Below are 12,106 nucleotides of genomic sequence, written 5' to 3'. Positions count from 1 at the left end.
GTGGTACGTGTGTGTGTGTGTGTGTGTGTGTGTGTGTGCAGGGATGGGGTGGTACGTGTGTGTGTGTGTGTGTGTGTGTGTGTGTGCAGGGATGGGGTGGTACGTGTGTGTGTGTGTGTGTGTGTGTGTGTGTGTGCAGGGATGGGGTGGAACGTGTGTGTGTGTGTGTGTGTGTGTGTGTGTGCAGGGATGGGGTGGTGGCCATTTGCACGAGCACAGAGGTGTGCAAAGCGGTGGGCGATTGCTCCGTTGAAGCAAGAAGCAAGCGTGACAGTGCTCCAGTTGTAAGGAAGTGCATTGCTGGAACAGGGCAGAGCTGAGCCTGCAACTGCAGCCTCCTTTGCACAGCCCAGCTCTCAGAGGGTGAGACAGTTGTGCTTCCTGAGCAGCTCAGGGACGTTGTGGACAGAAGCAGCCTAGTCCAAAGTTCCTGGTGTGAAGTGCTCCGAACATCGGGCTCTCTGGGCGAGCTCCCGGCTGACAGCACTGCTCCCCTCTGCCCTCGCCCGGGCCTGCTGGGAGCTGCAGGGCCTGCTGGGAGCTGCAGGCCCCGCAGGAACTACCACTCCCAGGATGCTGTGCGGCAGCACCGGGCGCCGCCATGACAGTGCTGTGTGCAGTGCTGTGCAGGGCTGGGCCTGTGGGCTCAGGGCACCGGGTGCTCCTTCCCTGAGCCTGCCAGGAGGTAAGGCACCGTGAGGGTGGTTTGGGGGAGACCAAAAGACGTAGAGAGGACGTAGGTGGGACATGGAGGTGAGATAGATGGGGCATGAACTGGATCTAGAGAGAGGGGTGAGAAGGCAAGGTGGATATCCGACAGGTGGGGACAGGGGCCTGTACAGGTCAAGGGCCAAGTCCAGCTCTGCAAGCACAGCAACATGTCGGGGACGCCGGGCTGCGGCTGGGGATGGAGCAGAGCAAGATGGAGAAAGGGGGGAACATTCAGGGAGCGAAGAAATCTCCAAGTGGGGCTTTCTCCATAGCTCAGCCTGCAGCGCAGCCACACGACCTAGGCAGGCCTCAGACTGGGATCCTGCTGCTGGGTGCTGCAGGGTGCAGCCTGGCTCAGTCCTCTCTGCACCTGGGGACTGATGGCTGTGTCTGGGATGGCAGTGAGCCTCCTCCACTCCAGGCTGAGCCACTCAGCTCTCCCAGAATTCCCGTCCATCCCCCTTTCTCATCCCTCCATTCCCACGCAGAACTGACTGAGGAGGGGAGGGATGGGTCCAATGGTGGTGGCAGATCTGGGACACTGCCCTTTCTGCTGCCCTTTCACATTGCCCTGAAGGTGGGCCCGGGGGCCTGGGGAGGTGGGCTTTGTAACTGAAGGAGCGGCTGCAGGCAGGCAGAAATATAGCAAAGACATTTAATAATTGAACATAGCAAACAGTCAAGAAATGACAGTATTCCCAACCATTTCCCACCCTAACAATCCTTTCTGATCCCACCCTCTAAAACTCCCACCCCCAATCAACTTCCCTCCCTCTGCCAAAAACCTCCCAGCCCCCTGTTGTAATCCAAGAAGAATGGCAGCAGCCATGGATCAAGAGAAGGACTTGACAGAGCAGCAGCTGTGGAGCAGGATAAAGAGCAAACCGTGTTGGTGGTGGATGCGGCAGGCAGTGCCAGCAGGGCGTCCCCTGCTTCAAAGTGCACCTTTCCTCTCTCACCCACCACACATTCTCTCCTGCATTCAGGGTCTGAGGGATTTCTTCCAGTTTTACTCCATATCCGCATGGCCAGTGCGTGATACAGAGCCCAAGTGGAACACCTGCTTGGAAAATGAAATCAACTCTCCCATTCAGTTCTATGAGCGTGCGCCTTCCTCTCAAGTGATGCGTGGTCATATTTGAAAAATCCAAATTAGTTGGATATAAGAGAGGTAATAGCATCATAACCGAGCATTGCTAATACATTCAATGATTATCCCGCAGATTCCAGCACCATTGGTAACATCAGACCCCATTGGATTCACATCCAATCTATTAACATAGTAGAAGCACAAGATAACCTGGATAATGCCTAATAACTCTGGTTCCTGAGACAGTAGTTGGCAAACCTGAAGGCAAAAGGTCAGCGTGCTAGGACAAACAGCCAGACAGCAGTATGGTTAAATATGGCTGCGTCCATCGACTGCCCGAAAAGCCATGCTTTTATAGCAGACAGACGAGGGTGTTTAAAAACCACAGACACCAATTGGAGGAAAGCTACCGCAATAACAACCCCTGGTCAAAGATCCCCCTTGAAAGCCACAAGCTACTCATTCTTTTCCTAGAGGTGTCCTTGGTTCTCATGCTGTTTCTCCCTCCACAGCTGCTGCTCTGTGAAGCCCTTCTCTTGATGCATGGCTGCTGCTCTGTAAAATTCTTCTGGTATTACAATGGCCCCCCAGATTCCCACCCCAATAATTCCTTCCTCCAAATTGCAACACTGAATTTCAGAGTGTAACATTATCAGAGTACAATTTCTCCCCCAGAATTGCCACTGCACCAAGTTCCTTCCTCATCTCCCTTTCTGCTCTTCTCGTCTGCGCGTCTTCCTTACTTTCACCCTGTCCTTTTTCTTCTGGTGATGGATATCTTCAGGCTGGAGGAGCTCTTGTCTTGCTGCAGCCACCCCAGCATCCCTTGCCAGCTGTGCTGTGCCCAAACTCATCCTCGCTGATCCATGCCAGCCGATCATCAATGTCTGCGATGTCCTCCGGGCTGCCTGCGCTTGTTGTCACTGCTGGAACAGCAGTCTGGAAAAGGCAATCTGGAAAAGTAAGTTCTTTGTACTTGAAAACTTCTCAGTTCTTTCTGATCTCGATATACAAAGAAGTTCCAAGTCCCTGTAGCTTTTGTGTTTTCTTTTGCAGAAGGATTCTGTGATTCTGTGTGATTCTGGATGATCTTTGAGATCCTTTTCAACCCAGGCCATTCTATGACTGTACAGTTCCATACTGGAACAAATATAAAATGCTAACTATGTAAAACATGGAGTCAAACCTGTGTGATTTGTCCACACCAGGAGGTGATTAGAAAACAATTTGTAAGCTACAAAGCTGCTTGCTGGAAAGGAAAAGAAAATAAAACTACAAGAATAAGGGAAAACATTTCTTCCTGAAAATAGGAAGAATAATGGACCTGCCATGAAATTTGGGTGAAGCTGCCTGATTTTATGAAGCTATTCACATTATTTTCTTGGTGCTGTGTTTCCCAAATGAGTGGTTTCTGGCTCTGCTTCAGCACCAGTCTGCATGTGAACATCAACTCTATTCACCATCTGGGAAGATTAGGACTTCCCTTCTCCCACCAGCACCACTGAATTACAGTTACTCAGTGGTTAAACAAAGGAATCCTTAAAGAAGGGTTTACAGCTGTCCTGTTATCTGAAGTGCTTGGGGCATTCTGATACTATTAAGCTCTATGTATTAACAAGTTAAAAATTAAAGGTAGGCATCTGATTGTTGTGACAGTTTCTAAGTTATTTGGAAAGCTGTACCACCCAACCACATCTATTTGATGGAGGTGACAAAGCTCAGTTTAATTTCTGACTGCTGTTTAAATTCTGAAGCTCGAGCTGGTTCCTGGAGCAGAAAAAGCTCGGAAGCTGTCCCTCCTACAAGCAGGCACCTCTGAGCAAAATATGACATCTCAATTTCTGATGGTAAGGTCAGGAGATCTGATACCAGCGTCTAGCTTTCGGCTTCATGCTATGTTAGTGGGACCTTTGGCATCTAGCACTTAATGATCTTGAAGGTTTCTTCCAACCCAAGCCCTCCCATGATCCTATGATTCTGTGATTTCATTCAGGTTTATTAAGATGAGATGAGTTCTCCTAAATGTGCTGTTCTCCATATGATTATAATTGGAGTCTAGATGGGTGACTGAAACCAGACACCAAACTTTCTGATGGCCAAAATGAAATGAAATCAATCCTTTACTGTGTCAGTAGTCTGTAACTAGAGCCCATCAGGTAATTCCCAGCCTCCTGCCTGTATCAGTGGCTGCACACAGTGAAAAAGTCTGATGGGATTTTAACCTGTAAAATGTTCCAAAGCAACCAGAGGGTGAATATATTCACTATGCAAATACCTACAGGGATAAGCTTGTCATGTATGTCCTCAGGAAGCACAGTAGTTAATGGTGGGACTCAGTAGGTCATGCTGAAAGTTGAGTCTGCTGATCTTGAAGGTCTTTTCCAGCCTAAATGACCTTATGCTAATATTTCTGTATTTATTTCTGTTCAGCTCCCAGAAAACCTCCCACCCAGCCCCCAGTTGACCCCGTGGTGAAAAATAAAACAGAAACCTCAGTGACGCTGGCATGGTCCCCTCCGAAGATGCACCTCCCCATTCCAATCCATGGCTACATGTGGAACCCAATAAACTAACTGGCTTCACGTGGGTGAGGTGCCACGAGTCTCATGTCCCCGTCCCAGAGTTCACGGTGAGCAATCTGTCTGAAGAGGCTGATGATCAGTTCCGAGTGTCTGCAGTCAATGCGCATGGACAGAGCCCGTCTCTGGAATTCCCAGGGAGCGTGCACCTTGGTAAGAACAAAAACCCCAATGGAAATGGGTCAGTGTGTGCTGAGCAGCTGTGTTGGCTCCCTAAAGATGTTTCCTTTGACTTTAAGGATAGTAGTGCATTAACACACCAAAGGCTTTCCTTTATTCCTAGTTCTCCTATCTCATATCAACCTCCAGCTACCACTAAAGTGATACAAGTTATGTTTCTGTGACAGAGAGATGAATATCCTTATCTTTTGATATCTCACATGTGCAAGAGGCAGAACTTTCTGTAACAGACCTTAAGCACAGAAGTGCTTCTTCCAGCACTCATGCAAAGGGAGAAGTAGAAATGTACCTATGATTTAATCTTCCATCTCTAAATGAGATACCAGACTTGCATCTAAAGAGCATTAAGACAAACATGTTGTTCTTCCTCAGACCCAGTCCTGGCTGTGAAATCCCCCCTAACAACTGGTGAAGCTGTACCTGGAGGGGATGCCATGTTTACTATTGACCTTACAACAACGTGTTGCGGCACTTGGTACCTCAATGGTAAAGTCTTACAGGAAAGTGAGACCTGCATCATCAAGAGAACCCAAACTACTCACAGCCTAATCATAAAGAACGTCACCAAGAACGATGATGGAGCAGAAGTGAAATTTGTTGCCAAAAATGTTGATGTCAGCACCAAGATGAGAGTGAGAGGTATTTGCTTTGATCCTTCTCCTTTCCTCTTACAGTCAATGCATAGTTGCTGTGATCTGATGATTAGAACTGGGGCTGCAGGCATTCACTGACTGTACCAAATACCTGAAATTGCATCCCATGGACTGACGTGAGTCCTGGTAATGACCTAAACATGATAGCACTGAGTGTAGGGTAAGCCAGTCTACCCAGCTGCTTGGTATCTGAACCAGATTGCTTCATGCCAGCTGATGAATGTCTGCAGTTCACAGCTCTTGGCCAGTGCATTCAGTCAGCAGGTTTACCACTGCATCACCATGGAGCAGTACTTTCAGCTCCAGGTTCAGACAGCCTTTCTGATTGCACTGGAATAGTTTAGAAGTAGGGGAGCAATCATTCCAATAATAACTCTTTCAATCAGATTTGCGTGACCAAATAGAACAAATAAACATTCATGATGGGAGGAGCTGTTTGTCATTGGGTGGAAACCTCTGCAGAAGCATGTTTAGAGCATTCTTAATCAGTAGAAGGAGATGTTTGGTTGATTTTTACTTACTAAATCCTGCAAGAAGACCAAATGAAATATCTTGAATTGCTCAGCACTGACACAATGATGAGTGCAGGAACAAAAGGTGATACTTTTTCAGAGATGTTGCAGCAAACATTGACCACGTTAGCCTGATATCAATTGAAATAACGAGGCCTTTGCTCCTGACAGGTGCTGCAGTGAGATTTACCAATAAGGGCAAAGATGTAGAAAAGATCTGCGCTCAGCTGCGTGAGGAAGCCAAACTGCAGGCTGAGCTTTCAGACACAGGTGCTACTGTGGAGTGGATGAAGGATGGGAAGGAGCTCAAGGCCAGTGAAAAATATGAACTGCACATTGTGGGGAAGAAACACACCCTGAAAATTCACAATGACTCAATGGATGATGCTGCAAGTTATCAGTGCATCTGTGAGGGGGATAAAATGCTCTATCAGCTTTCAGTGAAAGGTATGTGACAGTCTGGGCTGTCCTCTTCCAGCCCAGGGCCAGCAGACTGCATTCACCTGACTCCCCGACAGTCCAGCTGTTGTCAGACAGCATCTGGGGTGTTTTCAGTGGCTGTTTTGACTTGAACTGGCCAATCTGCTTTGTAGAGCCATTTGATTTCTGTGTTCTGTCCTGTGATTCGTCCCTAAGATATAGAGGAAGTCAAGGGAAAGATAGGAAAAAGAACATCCCAGCCTTCCTGCTCTTCTGTCAGGGTGGCCATGAGAGATGATGTCAACAGCTCTTTTTGTAGCAGTGATCCCAAACGTAGAAGAGACCTGTGAAGAGTCACAGGGATGTTTACTTAGCTGTCATTCCATGGTGGGCTTTTTCTTACACAGATGTAGAGAGAAACTGAACTTTCCCACGCAGGGAAAGTCTGTTTTGCTTCAGGGTGTAGGTCTGATCTCTGAGATCCACACGCTTGGCCTTGATTGCAATAAATGAGAGCCCTTTGTTTGCTCCAGTGGAAGACTTTCCATTTCTGCAGTACCCTCTGCAGATGACACAAATGCAAATGAACCTTCTTCCCAGCAACAATTGCCTTTTTCTTTTTTACACTGAGTATGCATGAGGCTCTTCATCATATTCTCCTTGCTTGTCACACTTGTTGATCCATGGAGAAAAAACAAATCCCTAGAGTAGTGTATGCACTTTGACACTGGAGAGCTTACTTAATTGCTTCTTCTCAAAGACCAAACTCCAGAGAGGCATGGAGACAGCTCCAAACAGAATTGAATAATGGGACTAAATTTATGGAGAAAAGAACTTCCTGCCAAGGCTTGTCAGCTAGTCTTAATTTTGCTTTTCTTCTCTCTCTTTGTCATGTTAGCATAATATTTCATAATGGCAGGTCTGCCCCCAGAATTAACTGGCACAGGCTGCCCAGGGGTAACTATCACATGTTTATGTGTTTTGATGTTTCACAGTGGGTCTTAAGTAAAAGGAACTCAGGTTTTGGTTGCCTGCAGGTCAGATGTTCTTTTGGGTTCAATATGTTTGCATAGTGACTTGCAACCATGGGACTGGTGTTCAAGGACCCTCTTGGTTCCTTCAGTTCCTAGGTTCTTTCTTGCCTAGATTTGACACTTTGTTTCAACAGAATAGCTGATATTCTCTAGTGAAGGCTATTAGTTTGGGCACAAGTGGTAACCTAAACCTGTTCCAACCTGTGCATACAAAGCTGCAAGATGGTCTCATTTCAGTCCCTCAGTCAATACTTTTTCTTTTTTTCCCTCAGAGCCAAAACCTGTGTTTATAAACCAGTAGCAGGTGCTGAAAGAGGTGAGTGTCAGCTGTCCAGGCTCAACGTGGACGTCAAGTGGTTCAAGGTATGGCATGTAATGGTATTTTCCTTTCTGACTTCTCTGGAAATGAATGAGAGGCTTTAATTTCACTTCCAAGGGATGCGAGTCTGAGCTTTTGCTTGATAGCTTTTGCACTGCCCTCTTCTCTTTATGCTCTTTTACTTGCCCAGATCAGCACTCTTTGTTATTATGTCCTGAGTTCATTTATCAAGTTGAAATGGAAGTTTGTTTTGGGTTTCTTGTGAACTCCTGAGGTCTTGCTGCACAAAATATTGTTGGTTGGAGTACAGTCTTGAGCTTCAACTCTAACACAGAAATTCTCAGCCAGGATTTTGTAGCCTTGTTGTGAACTGGGTTTTTGGGTGAAATCTCAGTTTTCTTTGCACCTGACAGTGTGAGAATTTGCTCTGGCACTTTGTGTACCTCCCCAGTGCTCAGCTGTTCCTTCCCTTACTTGAGGATAACGTCATTTATTCAAGGTGATGTCCAAACGGGCTTGTTAACAGTCCTCCGCAGTGCTTTAAGCTGTCATAGGTCAGCCAGAATTTCTGCATGTTCTATAGCCATTCCTACATGTTGAAAACACTGCACTGTGCTTAAGCTTCAGCATATGTTCCAGTAAGCACAGTTCCATTAATTCTAGGGGAGTGGGTGAATTAAGCATTGATCTGAAGGCTGCATTTGCTCAGTGCAGAGATGGAAGGACTAATGGAGATCTGACTTTGATATTTTCCCTTCTAGGATGGGAAGGAGCTCCGTCAAAGTAAAAAAGTGAGCATTACTTCCCAGGGAAATAAGAGAAGTCTCATTATTCACAAGTGGTGAACTCTCATTTTCTCTCTCAGTCTGCAACCAGGCTGGATTGCTGTTTCAGTCCTGGCTGTTTTATGCAGGAACTCTGCTCCTGAGGTTAATCCAAGTTGTATCCAGGCCCTTCAGAAGGAAAGGGAAATAGTAGAACAGAAATAAGTTCTGATTCTGACATAAATAAGTGCAGACCTGGAGAGTTAAAAGGGATTGTGTGATGTTCAAGGGATTTTGAAGCAAAGATGTCCCCTAGGTAAGATTTGTGGCTGACATTCCCCATACATTGTGGGCACACAAGCTAAGGAGAGACTAGTGATGAGCATGCAGAGAAGCCAATGGTTCAGACAGGTTTGTAGTGACACGACATTGTAGAGTTCTGTCTAGTTCTCCTTGGCATAGTTTGGAAAATAAAGATGAGGTGATTGGTGGTAACCAATATGGCTTCCTCAAATTCAAGCCATGCCTGACAAACTTGGTGGCCTTTCATGATGGAGTAACAGCATCAGTGGATAATGGGAGAGCAACTGACATCATCTACTTGGACTTGTGCAGAGCATTTGATCCCGTCCTGCATGACATCCTGGTCACCAAAGTGGAGAAAAATGGTTTTGATGGATGGACCAGTTGCAGGATAGGGAACTGTCTGGATGGTCACACTCAGAGAGCTGCAGTCAATAGCTCAGTGTCCAGGTGGAGGGTGGTGTTGGGACCAGTGTTCTTTAACATTTTTGTAGGCAACATGGCCAGTGGAATCAAATGCAGCCTCAGCAAGTTTGCAGATGACACCAAGCTGAGCGGTGCTGTTGATGTGCTAGAGGGAAGGGATGCTACTCAGAGGGACCTGGACAGGCTGGAGAGGTGGGCCCTTGGCAGCCTCATGAACTTGAGTGTGGCCAAGTACAAGGCCCTGCACCTGGGTCAGGGCAATCCCAAGCACAGGCACAGGCTTAGAGGAGAATGATTTGAGAGAAGCCTTGACCCTGAGGAGAAGAGTTGGTCTGGAGGGAGGTGTCCCTGCCTATAGCAGGGGGATTGGAACTAAATGACCTTAAAGATTCAGTCAGTTCTATTGTTTTTCTACCCTTAATTTTGCTTGGAAGGTTTTAGAATAAATTAGATTCTGGTTTCCATGAAGACTGTTTGCAGGGAGCTCCGTTGTAGCTAGTAAGTCTGTCTTTAAGTTCAAGGGCAATAATGCATTGACTGTGTTGAAGACAGAAAAGACTCAGGAATGGATGATGGTTTAGAATAAAACAAAATCCTACTTATTTTCTATGCAAATATGTGTAAGGAAAAGATGCTGCACTCAGTTCTGGAAATACCCTGACAAATATATCTCTAGTGCTTCACAGCTGGAGATATCAAGATTGTTAAAGCACTGGAAGATGTGGAAGTGAATGAATATGGGAGTGCATCTTTTGTCTGTGAGATTTCACTCGATGAGGTTCAGAGCCAGTGGTACAAAGAGGACAAGCTGAAGGCTGATGACAACATCAGAATGCGGCAAGATGGTAGGGTGTAAGAGGGGGATTTTTCTCCTGAGTGGGGGGTGGGTTGGAGATCAAGCATATAAGACATCTGAAATGAAGTGAAGATTGTTCAGAAGGGAGTTCCCCTTTTGTTTTGGGACTGAGGTTAGGGTGGAACAAGTGACAGGTGGGAAGCTTAGTGTGGGAAGTGTGATGCTATCCCACCATCCCACACTGCCAGGAGCAGGTAGGAAATGAGTGCAGTTCTTTCCAAAGTGGGGGTGACCAGGGCAGTCAGTTCACCTCTCCAAAGAGGTTTTGTCTGACAGTGAGTGTGATCCTTCTGTCTCAGGTACTTTAATGGTGACGGTGGCCGCATTCGGTCAGTCCTTGTAGAAGCCATGTTTAGATTCCGCTTTGGTGGGGATGTGGATGTGGGGGAATGGGTGGTTTCATTGACATGAGAGAACAGGCAGTGATGCTGTGAAACCAGATGGATGATGCTCAGCCTGGCCATGTGCCTCAGAGCTCTTTGCTCAAGGAAGCCAAGTGTAGTTGTGGGTTTGCTCTCAAGAGCACAGTTTGGTAGGGATGAGTTGGAGGTTGGACTAGATGACCTTAGTGGTCTTTTCCAGCCTTAGTGACTCTGTGGTTCTCTGCTTCAGGAAAGAGCTACTCGCTGACTTATACACGTGTCCAAGTCAAGGATGCAGCAGAAATGAAATCTGTAGCAGAAAAAGTGCCCATCTTACAGTGAAAGGTACTTATGCTTCTGATGACGATTTTGCTTAAATTATCTTATGTTATAAACCAGCCAACAACTTTTGCTTTAATGTCAAGGAGGTTAAACACCACCAGAACCTTTCACAGAAATTAAAACTCCTACCTACCTACCTTTCTGCCCACAAAATATGCAGCTTCTCTTTTGGAATTTACTTTTGCTAAGTAAAACAGATTATTTTCTTAGGTGGTGGATTTTCTACCTCTAGACTTCAGATTTGTGTTTGAACGTTGAGGGATAAAAACATAGCTTGACTTTTTCTTCATTTTCTCTGTATGTTTGAAAAGAGCACAGGGTTTGTTTTTTTTTTAATATATACAATGCTAGGTATATATATGATGTTAAGTGTGATAAAGAAAAGGGAGACATTTGAGTTAGCACACTACTCAAGAGTTCAGTCCCCACCTTTGCCACTGTTACAATTATAAGGGCAAGAAAATCCTGGAAAATGAATTTCTCCTAAGTAGAGTCATTACATTTGAGCTACAGAGACCTTTACTAGGAGAAAACTTGTTGTTCAGAGCTAAGTTGCTGTATTTATCCAAAATAATTATCAACGTCCGTGTTTCATTGAACCTATATTCCATTTCGTAATGCGAGGATTTTGATAGCGGTATGGGAAGGTCATGGTTTGATTTGGATGTTGGACTGGGAATCAGAAGATCTGGGCTCTCTTCAGGTTGTCAGTCTTATTGTCTGACTTCTTAACAACATTCCTTTCTTTCTATTATTTTTAATGACGTTTTAAGGCATTTTGTGCTGATAGGTGTAGTGTTCATGTGCAGTAATGCTGACGTGAGTAAGTAGGGTGATAATGTAAGGGTATTTTACATTCCTTCTAAATCTCTGCTTTCTCTTGTTCCATCCTTCTTAAAGAGCAATCCATTAATCTAGTAAAGGAGCTGTGTGATGAGGATGTGACTGAGCCTGAAGAAGCCAAATTTGAATGCGAGATATCCATTCCTTCTGTGAAACCTCCCAAGTGGTATTCCTACGTGGGGAAGTCTTACAGGCTGGCAGAAACTTGATTATGCAGCAAGAAGGCACCATCCACCAGCTGATCATACCGAAAACCACCACTGATATGACAAGCACCATTCAGTTCTCAATTGGCAAATCAAAATCCACAGCAACTCTGCTCGTCAGAGGTAACATATCCTGGCTTGGTTTACATCATGAAGATGAAGAATTAATTAACGTACAGCCTTCCTTCACTGGGGTCTTTGAAATATTGTGTGTGTGTCTGGAGGGTCTGCTCCATTTCCAGTTCAAAGTCGTTGGACACTAAATGAGACAGCTGCATCTCAGTAAAAGATCTGTTTGAATAGCTGTGATGTGCTTACTATTCAGATCTACAGAGCTGAGGTTTTGTCCTTGGCTATACCAAAGAGGTCAAATCAGGTGAAATTAATTGTATTTCAGAACTAGACAAGTTGAAGTTTGGTAGGACATAAGTTTGATGCCATTTCTCATTGATTTCATCTGAAAGAAACTTCCAGGCTTTTTGTCCGCTGTTGTCCCCAGCGTAAGA

General features: G+C 45.7%; 2 long non-coding RNA genes across 4 annotated transcripts; both read left to right on the top strand.

Moving 5' to 3' along the window:
* The first annotated feature begins 587 nt into the window (after positions 1-587).
* Positions 588-4,527, top strand: LOC146752541 (uncharacterized). Of its 3 annotated transcripts, none has more exons than XR_014940574.1 (3): positions 588-685; positions 2,586-2,762; positions 4,232-4,527. It is a non-coding gene; the product is annotated as an uncharacterized LOC146752541 (long non-coding RNA). The 3 variants fall into 3 exon arrangements; XR_014940575.1 differs by lacking the exon at positions 4,232-4,527 and adding an exon at positions 2,858-3,544; XR_014940573.1 differs by lacking the exon at positions 4,232-4,527 and adding an exon at positions 2,837-3,544.
* Positions 4,528-5,821: 1,294 nt separating this feature from the next.
* On the top strand, positions 5,822-11,705 carry LOC146752540 (uncharacterized). The gene is made up of 4 exons (XR_014940586.1): positions 5,822-6,172; positions 7,452-7,542; positions 9,668-10,554; positions 11,452-11,705. It is a non-coding gene; the product is annotated as an uncharacterized LOC146752540 (long non-coding RNA).
* The last annotated feature ends 401 nt before the right edge of the window (positions 11,706-12,106 follow it).

This window comes from Coturnix japonica, unplaced genomic scaffold (assembly GCF_054131305.1).
Source record: "Coturnix japonica strain WE unplaced genomic scaffold, WE-NBRP24 Scf044, whole genome shotgun sequence".
In the NCBI taxonomy this organism is placed as follows: domain Eukaryota; kingdom Metazoa; phylum Chordata; class Aves; order Galliformes; family Phasianidae; genus Coturnix; species Coturnix japonica.
The sequence above is the reverse complement of the archived record's forward strand: the minus strand, read 5'-3'. Positions and strand labels throughout refer to the sequence as shown.